The sequence below is a fragment of the Sminthopsis crassicaudata genome, chromosome 3 (assembly GCF_048593235.1).
Source record: "Sminthopsis crassicaudata isolate SCR6 chromosome 3, ASM4859323v1, whole genome shotgun sequence".
Lineage (NCBI taxonomy): Eukaryota > Metazoa > Chordata > Mammalia > Dasyuromorphia > Dasyuridae > Sminthopsis > Sminthopsis crassicaudata.
The window spans coordinates 190,862,562-190,887,136 of record NC_133619.1 but is presented as its reverse complement, the minus strand read 5'-3'; the positions used below and the strand labels follow the sequence as shown (position 1 = coordinate 190,887,136).

General features: G+C 33.7%; 2 pseudogenes; both read right to left on the bottom strand.

Moving 5' to 3' along the window:
* The window catches only part of LOC141561974 (14-3-3 protein epsilon pseudogene), a 51,767-nt pseudogene extending 36,794 nt beyond the window's left edge, over positions 1-14,973 (bottom strand).
* A 6,180-nt stretch (positions 14,974-21,153) lies between these two features.
* LOC141559423 (creatine kinase B-type pseudogene) lies at positions 21,154-22,509 on the bottom strand (annotated as a pseudogene).
* Positions 22,510-24,575: the final 2,066 nt, after the last annotated feature.

Genomic DNA, 24,575 nt, shown 5'->3' with positions numbered 1-24,575 from the left:
AGAAATCTTCCAGTAAGAGCATTCACATCAAGGGCATTCTTTTTATATTGCACTATATTTATATTTTTATTAAAGCTTTCTAATTGTCAAAAGATAAGCATGATAATTTTTCAACATTAATTTTTGCAAAAACTTGTATTTAAATTTCCCCTCTTTCCCCTATCTTCTTCCCTAAATAGCAAGTAATCCAATATATGTTAAACATGGTAAAAAATATGTCAAATTCAATATATGCATATGCATATATATATAATTATCTTGCTGCACAAGAAAAATTAAATCAAAAAGGAAAAATGTGAGAAAGAAAATAAGATGCAAGTAATCAACAAAAAAAAAGAGTGAAAATGCTATAGTATTATTTTATTATAGCTTTTTATTTACAAGATATATATATGCATGGGTAATTTTTCAGCATTGACAATGGCAAAACCTTTTGTTCCAATTTTTCCCCTCCTTCTTCCCACCCCCTCTCCCAGATGGCAGGTAATGCATGTTAAATAGGTTAAAGTATATGTTAAATATATGTCTACATATCCATATAGTTATTTTGCTGCACAAGAAGAAATGGACTTTGAAATAATGTAGCCTGTGAAGGAAATAAAAAATGTAAGCATACAAAAGCAAGAGGGATTGGAAATGCTATGTAGTGGTTCACACTCATTTCCCAGAATTCTTTTGCTGAGAGTGATTAATTCTATTCATTATTGAACAAATGGAACTGATTTGGTTCATCTCATTGTTGAAGAGAGCCACGTCAATCAGAATTGATCTTCATATTGTATTATTATTTAATTGTATAATGATTTTCTGGTCCTGCTCATTTCACTCAGCATCAGTCCATGTAAGTCCCTTCAGGTCTTTCTGAAATCATCCTGTTGGTCATTTCTTACAGAACAATAATATTCCATACTATTCATATACCACAATTTATTCAGCCAATCTCCAATTGATGGGAATCCAAGTAATTTCCAGTTTCTGGCCACCACAAAGAGGGCTGCCATAAACATTTTTGCACATACAGGTCCCTTTCCCTTCTTTTATATCTCTTTAGGATATAAGCCCAGTAGTAACACTGCTGGGTCAAAGGGTATGCACAGTTTGATAACTTTTTGAGTATAGTTCCAAATTGCTTTCCAGAATGATTGGATCCATTCACAATGCCACCAACAATGCATCAGTGTCCCAGTTTTCCCACATCCCCTCCAACATTCATCATTATCTTTTCCTGTCATCTCAGCCAATTTGACAGGTGTGTAGTGGCATCTCAGAATTGTCTTAATTTGCCTTTCTCTGATCAACAAAAATTTGGAGTATCTTTTCATATGGCTAGAAATAATTTTAGTTTCTTCATTTGAAAATTGTCTGTTCATATCCCTTAACCATTTATCAATTGGAGATAAATTTTTAATTATATGAATTTTGACATCACACATGTCTTTTTATAAGCATTTAAGTAAAACAATAGACAGAGTACTAGTCCTAGAATTAGTTATACTTGAGTTCAAATCCTACCTCAGACACAAGTTGTATGACCTTGGGCAAGTCACTTCACCTATATGTATCTCACAACACCTTTCTCCCAGTGTTAAGGTAAGAATAAAATGAGCTATGTATAAAGTTTGCAAAACTGTACAAAGTGCTTTATTATTATCATTAACAAAAGTCCCTCCAAGTGACTTAAAGCTTATAACAAAAAGAATAATAGTAAACATATATATATATATATGTGTGTGTGTGTGTGTGTGTGTGTATAAAATGCATATATGAAAATTATATAAAAGAAAAAATATTAAAGTTCAGCAAAACTAACTAATGTGCCTAATAAAGTTTAAAATTTTTATTCATCATTCAAAACCCACTCCTTTGGTATACAAAGAAGAAAAGTTGGTTGATTCTCATATTTTTACTTAATGGAGCAAGTTTGGACATTAATTTTTTGAAGCATTCCTTTTCAATTGTTTTATTGTTCTTTGATACGGTGTTGTAGTCATTCTGTAGATCATTTTTATAATTCTATTTATTTCACTTTATGTCATATAAATCTTGGCATGATTGTATTTATCATATACATAATTTTTCAGTGTATAGCAATATTCAATTAAATTCATGTATCATAATTAATAAAGTAATCTACTTTGTTTCCAATTCTTTGCAATTACAAAATGTACTACTATAAGTATTTTGGTGTGTATAAGGATCTTTATTTTTTAACCTAATGATCTTTTAAGGGGTACATTCCTAACAGTGATATCTCTTAATTCTAAACATATGAAGTTTTTGTTCAATTCCTCCGCATAACTTCAAGTTGCTTTCCAGAATTGTTGAATAAATCCCTATCTCCACTAATACTCAATAAGTCTATATTTACATTATCCCCACATCATTGATTTTTAAATACACATACTCATATATATGCATACACATACATAAACATATATATACACACATACATATATACACACACATACATATATACACATATATTGTCTTTGATAATATGCTGATTATAAGCTGTAATTTTGCATTTCTTTAATTATTAATGATTTGAAGATGATTAATGATTTGCCATATGGCTCCTAATTGTTTTGAATATTATGAAAACTGTTTGTTCATATCCTTTGGTCATATATTCATACACCAATTCCTATGGAGGCAGCTAGATGGCTCAGTGAGATAAAGCCCTGGACTTGGAATCAGTTTAAATCTAACTTCAGACACTTAACTAGCTGTGTTAAAACTGGAAAAGTCACTTAATCTGCCTTAATCTACTGGAAAAGACAGGAGCAAACCACTCCAGTATCTTTTCTAAGAAAATACCTTGGTCAGTATAGTCCATGACCTCATGAAGATTTAGATATGACTAAATGACTTTTTTTTATTAAAAACAAAGTTACTTTATTATAAAAAAATTTTTGACAGTATATATGCATGATTAATTTTTTATAACATTGTCCCTTGTAAACATTTTTCCAAATTATCCCCTCCCTCTCTCTACTTCCTCCCCTAGATGACAGGCAATCCCATACATTTTACATGTGTTACAGTATAACCTAGATAAAATATATGTGTGTAAATCCAATTTTCTTGTTGCACGTTAAGTATTAGATTCCAAAGGTATAAGTAACCTGGGTAGATAGACAGTAGTGCTGACAATTTACATTCACTTCCCAGTGTTCCTTCTCTGGGTGTAGTTGTTTCTGTCCATCATTGATCAACTGGAAGTGAGTTGGTAGATATGACTAAATGACTTAATTGAAAGGGGAAGAAGAGGGAGAAAGAAAGTTCTGTTAGTTGACTATGTTGAATAGTTGACCCTTATTAGAAATGTTTGATCTGAGAATTTTTGCCTAATTTACTATTTCCCTTCTTACTTTGATTGCTTTAATACTGCCTCTATAAATTATTATAGTTTAACCACCTATATTTTAATTCATTAACAATTCACAGACAGCTGTGAAATGTATTTGATTTAGTTCTCTTCTAATTTTTATGTTGTATGACTTAATACTTAGGTTGTATTCATTTTGAGTATATTGTGACAAATAATGTAAAATATTAGTTTCAATCTAAATTCTTATTTATCATTTTCTAATTTTTTCCTGAAAATCTTACCAAAATAGTGTTTCATTCATTAGGAACTTATGTTTTAGAATGTATTTTTTTAGATTATAGTTTGGTCTCAGTTGTTTCTTATGATTTCTTGTCTCATCTGTTATATTTACCTACTTACTTTTTTAAGCAAGTAGATGATTTGACAATTACTACTATAATACATATAATTTTAAAATAATAAATGACATGTTCATATCATACTAGAATGAAAAAGTTTTATATTATTTTCTGCTTTTGCTGAAACATAGAATAGGTAATCTTTAGTGGAAAGAAAATTAGAAATTCTATACTCCTCTTTCTTGATTGCTTGCAAACTCAAAACTGTTGTAGTTCCTCAATATTTTCCTGGAATCTAACTTAAAATGAGATCAATGTCATAATCTTAGATGGCTGAATTTATAACTTTTGAAAGATGCCTAGCCAAGTGAGCTATATCAGCTCTGGTAGTTATTTAATCACATTGTTCATGTCATATGTATTCAGGACTAGGTAAAAGAAAGAACAAGAGAATATAAAGTTTCATTGATTCTGTTTTATTTTATAGATTCCTCAACAGTTCTGTGGAATTTTTCTAAGCTTTATCAAAATTAGAACAAAAGATTTTCTCAGGAATAGCACTAGTTACATAAACCTACTCTGAAGACATGAACCCATGTATTTTGGTGGCAGAGATATCATCTCTGTTGTAAATCCCATTAAGAATATGTCTAGAACTCTGCTGATAATTTCAGTGGTCTTCATAAACATAGTGATTCAATATTTGACTCTCTTCAGGGTGTTAAAATTCATGGCTGCTTTTATATGTGTGGTGACCCAGAGATAAAAGGCCTTGTCAGCAGAAAACTCAGAATTCTCATTCTGTACCATAACAATGGTAGTGAAACACGTTGCTTCATCAGTAAAAGGAAGAAACAACTTCTCTCTAGTTTACTTTCTCTTCCTTCCACCCTCAATGATCTGAAATATTCCCTTTAGAATGTTTGTGCCAGAGATCCTGACTTTGTTTTCTGCTTCAAAGTCCCATATCACCTTGAAGGTGAAGGTATCCAAGCATGCAGGTAACCATTTAAGTCTGGAGAGGTCCAAGGGATTAAGTTGCCTTGGTGCAAGGGAGTTTTCTCTTCATAGAAGCCAAACACTGAGGCAGCTACATAATGCACTAGTCTTAGAGTCGGAAAGGCATGAGTTCTTATCTTGTATCAAAAACTTACAAGCTATATCAAGCTGGGCAAGTCACTTAAGCTCTGTTTTCCTCAATTAAAGTAAAGGCGATAATAACAGTATTCAGGGTTATTATGAAAATCAAATAAGATAATATTTATAAAGTACTTAGCAGTGTCTGGCACATAGTAAGCACTGTAACATTTTTATCTAAACTTGATTCCAGACTCCCTGGAAAAACTTGGATAGATAAATGGGTTGTGTATTTAAAAACAAAACAAAATTTGAAAAAAAATTCTCTCATTAGGTGAATAAAATAAAGAGCAAGTTCATCTTATTACCCCTTGAAGAGATTAGATTAGAGTTTACAAGCCACACAAAGTTAGAGGTATTCTCAGAACTGCTTATCTATTTTGATTCTTGAAATTTTTCTCTGGGAGGAAATCAATTGATTTCTCAAAGGGAATATTACAGAAATAATTAGATGTCAACTTGGTTACTCACAAAATTGGATTTGAAGATATATTTTCTTTGTTCAGATTTCCTACATAGAGGCAGCTAGGTCAATTTTGTTGCTATTCAATTAGCATTGTCTTGTCTTTGTGACAACATTTGAAGTTTTCTTGACAGAGAAACTCATTTGCCATTTCTTTCTCCATCTCATTGTACTGATGAAGAACTGAGGAAAACCACATTAAGATATTTGATCACACAGTGAATAAGTGTCCAAGGCTGTACTTGAACTCATAAAGATAAATTTTACTTGCTGCAGGTTCAGCACTCTATACATTATACCATCTACCTGCCCATATAATCAGTTCAGAAATAACTGAGTTCAAATCTTTCCTCAATTATTAGCTGTATGACACTAGGCAATAATCTACAAATTAGAATAATTATAGTGCCTTCCTCTCATAGTTATGGGGATCAAATGAGATAATTTTTTAAACACTTTGAAAAACTGAAAGAACTATGTAAATATTGGAACATATTGAGGCTAGCACAGTTTGGAAACCATTCTCTCCTAGTTAGAAATGACTTGGATTTAGATTATAAAATTTAAAATTTTCTAGAAGACCCAAGGTTAAACAAAGAGTAGAGTATTAGTAATAATAGTTTCCCTTGACAATACTAAAAACAAGTCACTCTCATTTTCAGGAAAGAACTTAAAAGGTTATATGGCTTTTGTGAGTCTAAATATATATATATATATTATGAAATTGGAGCTAATTTTCTGCATGCCTATTACCAGGATAAAGCAATTTTTAATTTTTATTTTATTCAAGTAATGTATGTGTACATATCTTTATATTCTTTAGGATATGGAAGAAACAGAATGTATATAGCAGGGGTTCTCAAACTACGGCCCATGGGCCAGATGCTACCCACTGAGGACATTTATGAGGCCCTGCTGGGTTATGGCAAATGAGCTGAGGGGCAGAAACAGAGTGTGAGTTTTTGTTTTTACTATTGTCCTTCCCTCCAACAGTCTGAGGGACTGTGAACTGGCCCCCTATTTAAAAAGTTTGAGGACCACTGGTATATAGGAAGCAACTGAATTGATAACAAATCATTCTAACCAATAAACATAAAGATAAATTTTAAAAAATTAGTTATTTCAAACTACATATTTAAACCCTTTCAAAATAAAGTTTTCTGATTTGTTTTAAGACAAGTGACAGTGATAAATTTGATTAATCTTCCCCTCAGCCAAACCACGTCTTTCTGAGATGCCTACAACACATCAAATTTTATAATACCTTGAGAATCAGAAATTTTGCATTTTGAAGTGCTAAGATCACCCCAGGTTCATATCTTAGGGCAATGGATTCTTGTTTGCCTGTATGGGATTTGATCTATTATTCAAGATAGCAAAACTCTTTTACTTAAAAGAAAAGATGGAATGTGAATAAAGGGGAGAGGCAAAATAGAGAAAAGAAAGAGGAGTAGCCCAGGCACATTTTAAAAAAATAACCACATAAAATAATATACATTAAAACTAAGAAGGATATTAGAGGATATTATTGATACATGAAGAAAATAAAGCCTTGTGTAACAGAAATAATATTTATCACCATTACTCTTACCTGATTTCTTTACCTCTATCTTCAAGGTAATATAGGCTCAGTCCCCACATTCTTTTCTCTTATAATAGGAATTAGTTTAAATATTTAAATATTCATATATTCAGTGATTTTTTTTAATTTAAAAATTTCTATTTCTGGTTAGCTTTGATGACCTTCACAACACAACCTATCTATCCAGCAATACAATACATTACTTCCTTTCCTGCAACTTATGATGCAGCTACACTAGTCTTTGTTTTTTACACAGTATACTCTAACTTTCTGCCTTTGTACAAGCTATCTTCATGATTGGACTATATCCCTCTGTCAACTATGCATCATAGAACCCTTCTATTTCTTCAACATAAAACCTAAATATCTTCTATATAAAGCTTTTACTACCAGCACCTCTCAACTACCTTTCAAATTATGTTGTATATAAATTATATCTAATTTGAATTTATTCTCTGCATGTTAATATATGTACAAGTTGTCCCTTTCTAAATGAATATCACTTCTTTAGTAATAACTATTGATGTTGCTTTTGTCTTTGCATCCCCCGGGACTAGTATAGTATCTAGCATATAGTAAATGACTAATAAATGCTTGTTGATTAAACACTTAATGTTAGTCACTGTGGTAAATAAGCCATGAAAAAAATAATAAAAGCCTCTGTATGGAATTAGCAATCTATCAATAGAAACTATAAGCTAGCAAAAATCTACATACAGGATAAATCCAATAAAAAATTCAAATATATAGAATGGTTAAAATAAAAAGGAATTTTATTTGACCATATCAGTGGCTATTTAAAAATAGGAAAAGGAGGAAACAGTGAAAATTGATGTATTTTATAATTTTACTTTAAAGAGTTGTATTCCTTGTCTTTAGGTAAAACTTGAAATTTCAAAACAAGTGATAGAAACTACTAAAATAATAACATATTTATAAAAAGAGAGACTATAAAATTTGGAGTTAAATGATCTGAGTTTGAAACCTTGGTTTCCTACTTACTACCAATATGATCTAGTCAAAGCATTTACCTCTCTGGCTTCAGTTTCATTATCTATAAAATACAGAATTGATACTAGATAACCTCTCATATAAATTCTAATGCCATGACACACCATTCTTAGTCCTTTTTAATAAAATGGTATGAACATTTTTCAATGAAGTAGTTTAACATGAGAAAAAATTACAAAAGAGTTTTAAAAATATAAAAAAGTATTCCTAAAATCCTGATGCTTTAATGTAAGACATTACATATATATTATTACACAATAATTTCTTCAATATTTCCCTTCCGATTCTTAGTTAAGAATTTGTAATATAACTTTTTAATATGTCTTAAAGGATTTTTTCCTTTCATGCTTCCTTTCCTGTGTGAAGTTTGGCCTGTAGATAGCAGTATATGTAGATAACTATAGTTTGATCACCTACCTAAATTATTATGCATTTTTGTGCATCATTTAATGTCATCACTGCCTTACAATTTTCTTATTGCAATTTACATCATTCAATTTTTAGTAGGATGACTATAACTATTGATCACAGTTAACAGATTTCTGATAAGAATACTTAAATGGTTTATCCATTGTATATCAGCTCAAGTAGATTATCTTACAGAAATATAATCAACGAACTCTTACATGCAAGTTTCTTATAGATGTATCAAAAATTAGGATTATTTTTCCAACATGGGGACAAGCCTCTAGATCTCAAGACTGTGAAAACATACTAATTAATAGCTCAGCTAATTTTTTCTTAAAATATTTATTCAATTAAGAAAATTTAAAAGAGTGATTGACATTATTGTGCAGTGAAATTTCACTTATATGTTTCATAACACTATTATGGTGTATTAAATTTAATTGTATAAACACAATACTTATAATATAGTAGGTATGGTTAGATAAATATTTAAGCCACAAAGTAGGGAAATAAGCAAATGTAATTTTTTTTCAAACAGACAGAATTTGGCAAATTTCTAGGCAAATCCTTTACTTTGTATTCCTTAAAATATCTGCCAGTGACATGGGCCTAGGGGTATGTGAAAGTCCTTTGTAAGTAAACAAGGATTTTGTTCATTTGTCTAAAACTCAGATAATGTATTTTAAAATGCAATGGAAAGTGTTTAATTAATTCTTCATAAATTTGTGATGTGACAAAATATTGCTTCTTTTCACATGAGACTTGCAAAAGCCATCTGAGGTTCAGTCACATTTTAGAGGCACCAGATATTGTATTACTAAATGAAAACCACCATATCATACCGCACACAAGAACTAATATATCACATATTAATAACTTCAGCTCCACATATGAAATGTAACAAAAATATTAAAAGAGGGGGAAAATCTCACTACAGGTGTGCTGTAGATTAGTATTGACATACCACACTTGCTATCTAGAGCAAAATGGGGCTGTATAGGCCTAAAATGCTATTAACTTTCAAACTATTAACAAGATAAACAATAGACTCAGCTACAAAGGGATACACAAATGCAAAGGAGTTGGGGGAATCCTTCTAAAGGCAAAGTATCCTGATTATTTCACAATACTGATCATGCAAAATTATGCAAAAAAGTCACTTTCTAAACTAGTTCAAACTAATTTTAGTTACTCTAATAATTTTAGTGATGTCCACATGAAAAAAGCCATTCCCACCTTCATTCATTCTACTTACAGTTGTCTGTATGGCTACTATATATAGTTGAATTGATTTGTGTATAAATATGTAGGTATGTACATTCAAGCATACATGCTTAGATATGTATAGCCATTATTTCGAAGATAATAGATAGATAGAGAAAATAAATATAAATAGTAAAATATAGACATAAATAATATAGATGTGAGTAGATTTATAGATACAGGACATAAACATCAGATATGTGAAGTTGTTTATATAATCCCATATCTATACCATCTACAATATGATATATAAACTCATATATCATATCTTTAATAATATTATATAGAAACAGTATACATGCATATCTAATTTTACATTTAATACATATACATGTATTACAAATGTACAGATAATTGAAAAGCATATGAATAAAAAGACAACTATTGAAACAAACATAATTCATATAAATTTATTAAAATAGATATATAAGTAGAGTTTACCTTTCCTTCCAAAATTAAATTTTAAAATGAGCATCATTGTTATTCTCTATATTTCATTTCTAGAGCCTAGTACAGTACATAGAGTACATATTTAAGCAATCTTTATTGATTAATTGACTGCAATGTTAATACTGATTTTCTTTTAACAAAGAAGTTACTGCTAAGAAAACAATCAAATAAAAAACCCTTAACTAAAGCACATCCCCCTCAAAATACATTGTATTACTTATTAAAAGAACAAGAAAAGTACATCCTGTAATTTTAAAAGACTAATTGACTAACATTGACTTTGCAATATATATATATATATATATACATATATATATGTATATATGTATATATGTATTTAGATAGGTAAATTAGTAGAGAGAGAGAAAAAGAAGCAAAGGAATAATGAAACAGCTTAAAAATCACATTTCTTTATAATTGGAATAGAGTCTAAACATTTATTTTTCATCTACTTACCTGTCTATTAAGTTATCTCATTTAATGAATAAAGAATATATGAATATGTATATAGAGAGAGACAGAAAGACAGAAAGATATGTATATTTATAAATCACTTTATACGTAGCTCAGATTAACCATCTTTGGAGTAAAAGCAACTAAATGCAAAGAAATTGATGGTGTTGAGAAGATTTTTTTTAAATGGGAGTGTTTCTAGAGTTATTAGAATAACTGAAATTGAATGGGGTTAGTTTAGAAAGACTTAATGGAATAAGAGAGCAAAATTGGTTGAGGTCACAAAGCTATCAAACATAAAGCTCTTATACTATAATTTAAGTCTATTTTCTCCTGAGAACATATTACTTTGAAAATAGCTAGTTGAGCTATCCAGACTAAAAATGTCTTCTTTTTCTGTCTGTCACACATGAATGGTTTTTCCAGAGAATTATTTTTTAAAGTAAATTTAACTTAGGAAGTGAAAAGGCAATATAGGGTGTCCAAAAAGTCTTGTTTCAGTCTTAAAACTTAACACCTTAAAACTTCACCAAGATTTCAAGGATACCCTGGATGCTAATTTATATGAGCATATATAAAGTGCATATACATGTATGTATAAATAAATGAAATAGATATAAAATATTTAATTACTCTTACAAGTATTATATATCTAAGAAATGTTTAAAACCATAATATACATATGGAAATACCAAAAAAAAAATCATGACAGAATATTCCTCAGGTTTTTTAGAAAGTAATATATGAGAAGCAATGTTCCAGTTTTTAAGAAATAATACAACATATTAAATATGTATAAATAAAGTACTTCTTGTGAAATGTAATCTCTTTTAATATTTATGCTATAATTTGGTGTTCATCATACCTAATATCTACTTATTATTTTCTAAAAGTGTTTTAATATAGAGAATTGAGGCTTCAGTATATATCTTTTTCATTTTTGAAATAAAATATATACATATACATAGTAATATAATATATATAAAACCTATGTGTATACACATATTGTGTTTTTATGAATGTGTATACATATGTATATATGTACAGAGAGAGAGAGAGAAAGAGAGATTTGTTTTTATTTCCATCCTTAGCTTTTCTTATTTTTACATATAAGTCATCAAGAATTCAGATGCATGTTGATTTAACATGAATAGTTCTGTCAATAGCACAACAGTTCTACCTTTTCATCATTGTAATTTTTATTTTCATGATTTTTTCCAAATTCTTTTTACAAGTATTTAATTTCCCTGAACATAAGTATTCTCACCTTAAAATGAAGAAGTTGGAGAAACTGGCCTGTGAGGTCCTTTCCAGCCTTAGAGATACAATTTTACTTAGTACTAATCAAATATTTTGTTACTATAGAATGAGAAAGCATATATTTCTTCTTGTTTAAGGAGCCCATGATTATGCCACTTTTTCAAAGGAATGCTTGTGAGTCATTCTTCTACTAGCTAAAACTTCCTTCTTTCTTTTGCTTCCTCCATAACAAAAATTATCAAGAATGATATATTCTTCCCACAATATGTCCTTAATATGGTCACTGAACAAGTCTCTCATATGTAGAGAAACAATAACCAAATTGAAATGTATTGATAGTCTGAAAGGTATGTGGTTTTTAAAACCTTCTTTTCCTTATCTGATATCCTGGCATCATTATTACAGATAAAAAAATTACTGTAGCTTGTTATTTATTTGTATTCCTTGATTTCTATGGTTTATATATATATGTATGTATGTATATATATATGTATATATTAACACATACATATATATATACATACATACATATATATATATATATATATATATATATATATATATATATATATATATATATATATATATATGTGTGTGTGTGTGTGTGTGTGTGTGTGTGTGTGTTACAAATCTGCCATTGATATTTTTCTAAGACTGATCCTTGGGAAATGTTACTGGTGCCATATTCAAAACTTATTTTAACTCAAAAGAACTTGTTCACTTATTCCTCAATCATAAATACTGGACAAAGCCATTTAGGCATGAAGGTGGCTAGAATGTTGGACTTGAAGTCAAAAAAACTAAACTTTAAATTCTCTTGTAAGGTTCTGGTTATCTTTCTGGAGGTCTTGCAACCAGCCTCCATTTCAGCAGAATAATCACCATGAGAATACATGAGATAATGTCCAAAGTCTTTATTATCTCCTTCAACTGATGCCAGGCTAGATTTCTAGAGGCCTTCTGGAATGGCTTTTGGTTTCAGTGGAGCAATGCAAGAGAACCACCAGAGGCTGGTCAAGTCTTCTCTGTCAATGTGCAGAAGGCAGGAGAGCTAGCAGGATGGTCTCTGTCTTGAAGTCTGTCTGAGTCCAAGAGCTTGAGCCCCAGCCTCCAGTCCTCTGTCTTCTCTTCTCTGGCTGAATTTATCTTCAGTTTATATATTACAATTACATCATTACAGTATACTAAGTATAAACCAATCATTATATCAGTAGGGAGCCATTATTTGTTGTAAGATTAAATCAATCATATTGAACTAGAGAACTCACATGCTAACTAGATAACCATTGTCTTATCAATTACACTGAGTTAAAACCTTGTTATGGTATTAAACCAATCATATTGAGCCTTAAGTATATTTCTATAGAGTTCTGCCCTTTTACAGAAACTTAATAGCTACATGACCCAGGGCAAGTCTAACGTGTCTCAGTCTCAAATATCCTATTTGTAAAATTAATATTAAAAATAGCACCTACTCCCAGGATCATTGTAAGGATTAACATGTAATAAAGCATATTAATATCATATAAACAAAAGTTAATATAATAAATATTATAACAAATAGAATATTAATATAATATAAATAAAAATGCACTTAGAATATGAAACACTTAGAATAATTTTAGAACATAGTAAATAATAAATACTTTATGACCTGACCGTAAGCAGATTGATGTATGCTGTATAGCATGCAAGTTATTCAAATATTCTGGTTTTCTCCAAGTCTTTCTGTTGACAAGTTAACGCTATTAAATTCTAGAATAGCATATGATCTTTTCAGAATTTTTTAAATAAACAAAACAAAATACATAAAATTACAAAGGAAACCAATTATACTGAAAATAAGATGGACTTTTTTATTTTTGTAAACAAATCCACAAAACATTACTTAAGAATGGCAAATTGAGAGTGTAAACTGTTTGCATTTTTTTTTCTTCTCAGGTTATTTTTACCTTCTGAATCCAATTCTTCCTGTGCAACAAGAAATTCGGTTCTGCACACATATATTGTATGTAGGATAAACTATAACACATTTAACATGTATGAGACTGTCTGACATCTAGGGGAGGGGGTTGAGGGAAGGAGGAGAAAATTTGAAATAGAAGTGAGTGCAAGAGTTGTAAAAAATTGCCCATGTATATGTACTGTCAAAAAAAGTTATAATTATAAAATTAATAAAAAATAAAGTATATAAAAATGGCAAATTTAAACAATGTGATGGATATATATACATATATTTATTTATTTATTCTGAGGTATAACAGATTACTTAAATTGATCTAAACAAAGGGGTTAAGATATATTCTGGTCAAAAGACAGTAGTACAGTAAGTTGGTGTGAATTACCCAAGTGAGAGAAAAACAGGGCAGCCAAAATAATGAAAATTTAAGAGCGTTTATTGCTAGCTAGCGACTGCATCCCACCAGAATGGAGGGGTGGTGTCAGCAAATGAGTGGTCTCAGGGCCACATATTTATAGGAAGAAGAGACATCAAACTGTTTCTTGATACATTTGTCATAATAAAGAAATTTCTATTCTAAATAGGTGGCAAAAAAAGTTATCACTCTAAGGAGGTAATTCTCAGGCAGTATCAAGCAGTATTTCTTTAAGCTTATCAGGTTTCAAGGATTCAGGTCTCTCAGGACAGCAAATCTCGGGGTGTAGGAATATCATCTGCAGTAGGGAGTGAAGAACTAATAATAAACTTCTAACAACTACAAAGATTCAAGATTATGTTTCTCATGGTCCCTTTTGGAGTGCTTTTCCACTTCACTCCCCCCTTTTCTTGAGACCATCAGAGACTGGACTCATCAGAGGCCAGGGGAGAGTAAGTGACCCTAGCAACAAACAACTTAACTGTCTGGATCCTCTTCCTGATATATGTGGTTAAACAATTAATTAGGCAAGGGGCAATCAGTAGATCCAGCAGAAATAGGGTAAGGGGGTCTATCAGGGAGGTCACAAGAGATATTACCCAGGGGGAGCAATTGAAAAGTGACTGGGATCAAGACATTGATTGGGATTGAGACATCTTCTGGTCCTTGATCCGCTGTCTAACTGCAGAAAGGGACTCCCTTATCACCCCAGAGTTGTTAGCATAGAAACAGCAAGCTGCCCCAAGGACCATACATACCCCTCCTTGCCCTATCTAATAGACCAAAATGTTCTTCAGCCCCTTCCTCAGACTACAGAGAGACCTGAGGGACACAAGCAGGCAAATCTCCAGGGATTCTTCCAAGACCAAAGCGAATTCACTAATACAAGAGGTTAATCCCATAGTGCATACAAAGGTAGGAACCTGTCGGGGTCTGTATTAGGGAGTTTACAGTATTTTTGTGTGGGGGGAACATCAGTAACCACCACTTTATGTATGGGGAACACTCCAGATTATATATAATCTTCTGATTTGATGTACCTGCCTCAACCTCCCCTCCCAAAATTAACCTGGGAACGTGGGCAGTGCACTCTTGGGGCAGATTCTTAGCCGAGAAAGATTCAGGATGGAGGGGGTCTCTGTTCCGCAGGTGACGCCTATGCCCACAAAGTGAAGGGGGGGATCTGGGTCCAGGCAGAGCCAGCAGCTTGTGGCAAGAATGGAGCTGTTCAGGTTTATCAGCAGGTGTATCCCATTAAGAGCTGACATAAAGGTCTCATAGGGAGACAGCAGGTCCTCCAGGGAATGAGGTTGAGGGGGTGTTGCTGTGGTTTCCCCCTCCAGATGAGAAGTGTTCATGGCTGGTCTCAGGGGTAAATAAGGGGGATTAATAACTTCATTAGAGTCTACGGGGATGTTTTCCCTCGGGAGGATCCTTCTTTGAGAAGGGCTCCCAAATCTCTTCCTGCCACATAAAACCTGATACCCCAGGTCCTTCCCAAGAGCTGGCATAGGTCGAGATAGAACCATGGCTGTAATAAGAATCATTTCAGGCCTCCACTTCCCCCATAGTTCTTTGTTTTTACTAAGCATTTTTAATTAATTTTTATAATTATAACATTTTCTTTAGCAGTACATATGCATAGGTAATTTTTTTAACAACATTATCCCTTGTACTCCCTTCTGTTCCGAGTTTTTCCCCTCCTTCCTTCCACCCCCTCCCCTGGATGGCGGGCATTCCCATACATATTAAATATCTTATAGTATATCTTAAATACAATGTAAATGTGCAGAACCAAATTTTGTTGATGTTGCAAAGGAAGGATTATATTCACAAGGTAAAAATAATCTGGAAGAGAAACAAAACAAAAACAAAAACAAACAAACAAAAACAAAAAACAATGCTCAGAGTTTACACTCATTTCCCAGTGTTACTTTTCTGGATGTAGCTGATTCTGTCCATCATTGATCAATTGGAATTGGATTAGCTCTTCTCTATGTTGAAGATATTCACTTCCATGAGAATACATCCTCATACAGTATCATTGTGGAAGTGTATAATGATCCCTTAGTTCTGCTCGTTTCACTCAGCATCAGTTGATGTAAGTTTCTCCAAGCCTCTCTGTATTCCTCCTGTTGGTCATTTCTTACAGAACAATAATATTCCATAACATTAATATACCATAATTTACCCAACCATTCTCCAATTGATGGACATCAATTCATTTTCCAGCTTCCAGCCACTATGGAAAGGGCTGCCACAAACATTTTGGCACATACAGGTCCCTTTCTCTTCTTTAGTATTTCCTTGGGATATAAGCCCAGTAGTAGTATGGCTGGGTCAAAGGGTATGCACATTTTGATAACTTTTTGGGCATAATTCCAGATTGCTCTTGAGAATGGTTGGATTCTTTCACAACTCCACCAACAATGCATCAGTGTCCCAGTTTTCCCACAGCCCCTCCAACATTCATCGTTACCTGTTCCTGTCATCTTAGCCAATCTGACAGGTGTGTAATGATATCTCAGGGTTGTCTTAATTTGCATTTCTCTGATCAATAGTGATTTGGAACACTCTTTCATATGAGTGGAAATAGTTTTAATTTCATCATCTGAAAATTGTTTGTTCATATCCTTTGACCATTTATCAATTGGAGAATGGCTTGATTTCTTATAAATTAAAGTCTATTCTCTGTATATTTTGGAGATAAGGCCTTTATCAAAACCGTTAACTGTAAAAATGTTTTCCCAATTTGTTACTTCCCTTCTAATCTTGTTTGCATTAGTTTTGTTTGTGCAGAAACTTTTTAATTTGGTGTAATCAAAATTTTCTATTTTGTGATCAATAATGGTCTCTAGTTCTCCCTTGGACACAAACTCCTTCCTCCTCCACAAGTCCGAGAGGTAAACCATCCCATGTTCCTCCAATTTATTTATGATTTTGTTCTTTATGCCTAAATCTTGGACCCATTTTGATCTTATCTTAGTATGTGGTGTTAAATGTGGGTCATGCCTAGTTTCTGCCAAACTAATTTCCAGTTTTCCCAGCAGTTTTTGTCAAATAATGAATTCTTATTGCAAAAGTTGGGATCTTTGGGTTTGTCAAACACTAGATTGCTATTTTTATTCACTATCTTGCCCTGCAAACCTAACCTATGCCACTGATCAACTAGTTTATTTCTTAGCCAATACCAAATGGTTTTGGTGACTGTTGCTTTATAATACAGTTCTAGATCAGGTACAGCTAGACCACCTTCATTTAATTTTTTTTTTCATTACTTCCCTTGAAATTCTCACCTTTTGTTGTTGCATATGAATTGTGTTATTATTTTTTCTAGGTCATTAAAATAGTTTCTTGGGAGTCTGATTGGTATAGCACTAAATAAATAGAGCAGTTTAGGGAGTATTGTCATCTTAATTATATTTGCTCGGCCTATCCAAGAGCACTGAATGCCTTTCCAATTATTTAAATCTGACTTTATTTTTGTGGCAAGTGTTTTGTAATTTTGCTCTTATAATTCCTGACTTTCCTTTGGTAGATATATTACCAAATATTTTATACTATCGACTGTTATTTTGAATGGAATTTCTCTTTGCATCTCTTGCTCTTGGATTGTGTGGGTAATGTATAAAAATGGTGATGATTTATGTGGATTTATTTTGTATCCTGCAACTTTGCTAAAATTCGGAATTATTTCTAATAGCTTTTTAGCAGAGCCTTTGGTGTTCTCTAAGTATACCATCATGTCATCTGCAAAGAGTGATAATTTGATTTCCTCATTTCTTATTCTAATTCCTTGAATCTCTTTCTCGGCTCTTATTGCCGAGGCGAGCATTTCTAGTACTACATTGAATAGTAATGGTGATAGTGGACAACCTTGTTTCACTCCTGATCTTACAGGTAAAGGTCCAGTTTATCGCCATTACATAGGATGTTTACTGAAGGTTTTAAATATATGCTCCTTATTATTTTAAGGAATAGTCCATTTATTCCTATACTCTCAAGCGTTTTTAGTAGGAATGGATGTTGGATTTTATCAAATGCTTTTTCTACATCTATTGAGATGATCATAAGGTTTTTATTAATTTGATTATTAATATGGTCAATTATACTAATAGTTTTCCTAATATTGAACCAGCTCTGCATTCCTGGTCTAAATCCTACTTGATCATAGTGTATTGTCCTGGGGATGATATTCTGAAGTCTTTTTGCTAATATCTTATTTAAGATTTTAGCATCAATATTCATTAAAGAGATTGGTCTATAGTTTTCTTTCTCAGTTTTCAATCTACCTGGTTTAGGTATCAGTACCATGTCTGTGTCATAAAAGGAATTTGGTAGGACTCTTTCAAATCCTATTTTTTCAAATAGTTTATATAGCATTGGAGTTATTTGTTCTTTAAATGTTTGGTAGAATTCACATGTAAATCCATCTGGTCCTGGGGATTTTTTCTTAGGAAGTTGGTTAATAGCTTGGTCTATTTCTTTTTCTGAGATGTGACTATTTAGACTACTTACCTCTTCCTCTGTTAATCTGAGCAAGCTATATTTTTGAAGGTATTCTTCCATTTCATTTAAGTTATTGAATTTATTGGCATAAAGTTGAGCAAAGTAGCTCCTAACTTTGTTCTAATTTCCTCTTCATTAGTGGTGAGTTCTCCCTTTTCATTTTCAAGACTAACAATTTGCTTTTGCTCTTTCCTTTTTTTAATCAGGTTTACTAAGGGTTTGTCTATTTTTTTGGTTTTTTCATAGAACAAACTCTTAGTTTTATTAATTAATTCAATAGTTTTTTTTACTTTCAATTTTATTAATCTCACCTTTTATTTTTTTTTAATTTAAACTTTTGTGTTTGTCTGGGGGGTTTTAATTTATTCCTTTTATAGCAATTTTAGTTGTAAGCCCAATTCATTGGCCCTCTCTTTCTCTATTTTATGCAAGTAGGCTTGTAGAGATATAAAACTTCCCCTTATTACTGCTTTGGCTGTATCCCACACATTTTGGTATGATGTCTCATTATTGTCATTTTCTTGGGTGAAGTTATTAATTATGTCTATGATTTGCTGTTTTACCCAATCATTCTTTAGTATAAGATCATTTAGTTTCCAATTATTTTTTGGTCTCTTTTCCCCTGGTTTTTTATTAAATGTAATTTTGATTGCATTGTGGTCTGAAAAGGATGCATTTACTATTTCTGCTTTACTGCATTTGATTTTGAGGTTTTTATGCCCTGGTATATGATCAATTTTTGTATAGGTTCCATGAACTGCTGAGAAGAAAGTATACTCCTTTCTGTCTCCATTCAGCTTTCGCCACAGATCTATCATATCAAACTTTTCTAGTATTCTATTTACCTCTTTGACTTCTTTCTTATTTATTTTGTGGTTTGATTTATCTAATTCTGAGAGCGCAAGGTTGAGATCTCCCACTATTATAGTTTTCCTTTCTATTTCTTCTTGCAGATCTCTTAATTTCTCTTTTAAGAATTTAGATGCTGCACCACTTTGTGCATATATGTTTAATATTGATACTGCTTCATTATCTATGCTACCCTTTAGCAAGACATAATGCCCTTCCTTATCTCTTTTAATTAGATCAGTTTTTGTTTTTGCTTGATCTGAGATGAAGATGGCTACCCCTGCTTTTTTGGCTTCACTTGAATCATAGTAGATTCTGCTCTATCCTTTTACTTTTATTCTAATTGTATCACCCTGTTTCAGGTGTGTTTCCTGTAAACAATATATAGTAGCATTCTGGCTTTTAATCCAGCTTGCTAACTGCTTCCTCTTTATGGGGGAGTTTAACCCATTCACATTTATGGTTAGAATTACTAATTCTATATTGCTTGCCATCCTGTTAAAGCTTGTGCTTTTCTCCTTTCCTTCCCTCTTATCCCCCTCCCCTGTATTAAACTTGTGAGTACCACGTGCTTTTCACAGCCCTCTCTTTTTAGTATCCCTCCCCCCACCTTAAAGTTCCTCCCCCTATTTTACTCCTTTTCCTCATAATTTCTGTATTGCCTTCCCCTTTGCTTACTTCTTCCCTCCTAATTTTCAATGAAATGGAAGAAGTTTCACCATAAATCAAATATGTCTATTGATACACACTATGTTCATCTCCCTCCTTTCTTTCTCTCAGATATAATAGGTTACCTTTGCCTCTTCATGAGATGTAGTACCACCATTTTACACTTTTTTGGATATAATTTCCTTTCCACCTCTAGTGTCTAGGACAAATTAGACATATGGTCTTTACATATTTTTATGGCAGAAGTTTAGTTCTCAAGATTTCTTTATTTTTTTAGAAATCTCTTGAGTTCTGTATTTGAAGGTCAAACATTTTATGTAGGTCTGTTTTTTTCATCAAGAATAGATGGAATTCATTTATTTCGTTAAATGTCCATCTTCTTCCCTGGAAAATGATGCTCATTTTTGCTGGGTAAGTTTTTCTTGGCTGCATACCAAATTCCTTAGCCTTTTGGAGTATCATGTTCCAGGCCCTTTGTTCTTTTAATGTGGGTGCTGCTAGATCCTGGGTTATCCTTATTGTGGCCCCTCCATATCTGAATTGCTTTTTTCTAGCAGCTTCTAGTATATTTTCCTTTGTCTGATGGTTCTTGAACTTGGCCACTATATTTCTTGGCATTTTGATTTTAGGGTCCCTTTCATTAGGTGATCGATGAATTTTTTCAATGTCTATTTTACCCTCTGTTTCCAAAATATCTGGGCAGTTAATTCTCTTTGATAATTTCCTCGAAAATGGTGTCCAAGCTCTTTTTTTCCTCCCATTTTTCAGGGAGTCCGATTATTCTCAGATTGTCTCTCCTGGATCTGTTTTCCAGGTCTGTTGTCTTTCTGGTAAGGTACTTGACATTCTTTTCAATTGTTTCATTTTTCTGGTTTTGCTTGACTACTTCTTGGTTTCTACATGATTCATTCATTTCTACTTGTTCGAGTCTAATTTTCAATGATATATTTTCTTCAATCACTTTTAAATATCTTTTTGTGACTGGCCAATTGTGTTTTTAAGTGAGTTTTTTTCTTCTATGGAATTTTTTTCCATTCTATCCATTTTATTTTTTTTTTCAGGCCAAAACAATAGTTTTATTTCAGCATTCAGCAATCTCAGCCATCAAAAAATAAAACTCTAACACCAAAGGATGGAAGGAAGACTTCTCTACAGCATGATTTAGGTGGGCTGCATCTGGAACCCCCGGGGGCACCACAGGCAGGAAGGATGGTGGTTATTCATTCATCCAATAAATTAGGAAGCAAAGAATTCAGGGGGCCAACTGCTCATTTCTGGGCTGGCATAAGGTCATCGATGGACTGGCCCTGCTCCAAACGCTTCTCATCTCAATGAGCAACTTCACACCATCCACCACCAGCTGCACCAGCTCTACCTCTGAGAAGCCTAGTCGATCAGCATTGGAGATGTCAAAGACACCACCCACAGCTGCTGTGTCCACTCCACCTGTGCCCCTTTTTTCTGCAGTCTCAGCTTCTTCAGCACCTCGCCAAACTTTTCATACTTGCCCAGGTGGGGAAGTTTGATGTGGACACCTGTACGCAGGCCTGTGCCCAGGTTGGAGGGGCAGATCAAGATGTAGCCCAAGTGGGGGTTCCACATGAACTCGTAGTTCTTGGTCTTAAAAAGGGTTTCAATCTGGGTGAGCCCTGTGCAGAACCTTGTGAACACCTCTTTCATTTTACCTCCCTTCTGCATGGAGATAACCCTCAGGTGAGCTTCCTCATTAATCCACACCAGAAAGGTCTTGTTGTCATTGTGCCAAATACCCCTGCCATCAGGCCAGTCTCGGGCCATGCCAGATGCCAAGAGGAGGGGGAGACGGGCTTGTGGAAGAGGAAGTGGTCATCAATCAGCTGCTGCTGTTCCTGCTCAGTCATGTTCTTCAAGGCGTAGTACTTCCCTTTCAGGTCACCTTCCAGGCTGGCCAGAGCTTCCACAGAGATTTTCTCTACCGCACGGCGCTCGCCCCGGCTACAATGTGGAGGCAGGCAGAACCCCCGGATGCTACGACCAGTTCGAACATGAGAACTCAGCACATAGTTAGGATCCAGGTCATCACCACCCTGCAGATTGTCAGGGTTAAGATCAGTCTTATGCTCATCTGAAGGCTTGTAGCCACCATGGCGGTCCTCAATGATGGGATCAAAGAGTTCCTTGAACACCTCATAGCTCTCTTCATCTCCAGCCACACAGCCGACAGACATGATGAATGGGTGCCCTGGGTTGTCCACGCCGGTCTGAATGACATCATCCAGGGTGAAGCCGCTGGATGTGGCCTTATACCGGAGTTTCAAGTAGAGCTCCAGTGTCAGCACCTTCGCCATGTGGTTGTTGTTGGAGAGGTCGGGGTACTCCTCCTGGACGGAGCAGCGGGACTTCATAGTGTTGTGTCTGTTGGAGAATGGCATGGTGGCAGGAGGTGCGGTCGTTCCCGAAGGTTGCAGAGGGAAGGAGCTTCGGAAGATGCTGCGGCTGCTTCACCAAGATCTCAGGCCACCTAAGCGGAGCCCAGTCACCGAGTCCTCCATTTTATTTTTTAGAGAGCTGTTTTCTTTTCACTGATCCTGTTTTCCTTGGAGTTGTTTACGTTTTCCAATTCACTAATTTTGTTTCTCAATGATTTGTTTTCCTTATCCACTCTTTAAATATCTTTATATTTTTTATATAATATATCTTTAAATGCTCGGAATGACTTCTCCAGACTCTCTTGCCAAGCTTCCCTTTCCTTTTCCCATTTCTCTTCTAGCTCTCTTGTTGGAGCCTTTTTGATTTCCTCTATGAGATTCTTTTGTATTGAGGAGCAGCTCATAACCCCCTTAGGGGATTCCTCTGGAGATAGTCTGCTTTTAGTCTCCTCAGTATTTGAAGTGCTCTTTCTCCATACAGAAGCTGTCAATGGTTAGAGCCCTTTTGAAATTTTTGTTCATTTTGTCAGAGTGGGAATCGAAGAAAACAAATTGACAAGAGAAACAATAGGTCTATTTTTGGGGGGATGGGGCTGGATGGTGTTAATGGGCTTCCTCTACAGCCTGGGGGGGTAGGGCAGCAGTAAGCCACTAATAGCACAGTGATGGCTGTCTTGAGTCTGCTCTCTGAGGCTCTCTGAGGGGGTTGGGAGTGGTCGGGTTCTGAGAGAGCTAGCTTTCCGGGGTTTTATTCTTCACCTCCGGTGTTTACAGCCTCTCTGCTGCTCCTGGCTTGCTGCCAAGATGGAGTATCCACCCTGGGATAAAAGTCTTTTCACAGAAACGGCAGAGATTGTACCCCTCCCTCCTCTGGTCTGAGCTGTGTGAGCTGTCTGTCTTGCTCTGGCTTGCCTGCCCTCAATCTGTGCCCAGTCTGTTTGACCCTCTTCAAGCAAACACAGACCTTCTCTGGCGAATTTCAAGGATGTCTTCTGTTGGTTATTATTTGTGGGTTTCTTTTCCGGTCAAGCATTAACTCCGAGGCTTGTCATGAAGTAAGTCCTGAGAGAAAACACTGAGCTCAAGCAACTGTCTGCCTCCACACCACCATCTTGTCCAGTCCACCTCTATTTTCTAGAACAAATTATACATGTGTTCTTTATATGTCTTTATGGCAGAAATATAATTTTCAAGATTTCTTTTTACCTTTTTAGAAATCTCTTGAGCTCTATATTTGGAGATCAAACTTTTTGTTTAGATCTGATTTTTTTCATCAAGAATAGATGGAATTCATTTATTTTGTTGAATGTCCATCTCCTTCCCTGGAAAAAGATGCTCATTTTTGCTGGGTAAATTATTCTTGACTGCATACCAAGTTTCTTTTCTTTCTTTCTTTCTTTCTTTTTTTTTTTTTAACAATTGTATTTATTTATTTATTTATTTATTTTATAATTATAAGATTTTTTTTGACAGTACATATGCATGAGTAATTTTTTTTACTTTATAATTTTTTATTTTATATATATATATATATTTTTATATTATCCCTTGTATTCATTTTTCCAAATTATCCCCCCTCCCTCTATTCCCTTCCCCCGATGACAGGCAATCCCATACATTTTACATGTGTTACAATATAGCCTAGATACAATACATGTGTGTGAATATCATTTTCTTTTTTTTTTCTTTTTTTTTTTTTTTTGTGTGTGTGAATATCATTTTCTTGTTGCACAATAAACATTAGATTCCGAAGGTACATGCAACCTGGGCAGACAAATATTAGTGCTAACAATTTACATTCACTTCCCAGTGTTTCTTCTCTGGGTGTAGCTACCTCTGTCCATCATTGATCAACTGGAAGTGAGTTAGTTTTTCTTTATGTTGAAGATTTCCACTTCCATCAGAATACATCCTCATACAGTATTGTTGTTAAAGTGTACAGTGATCTTCTAGTTCTGCTCATTTCACTCAGCATCAGTTGATTTAAGTCTCTCCAGGCCTCTCTGTATTCCTCCTGCTGGTCATTTCTTACAGAGCAATAATATTCCATAACCTTCATATACCATAAT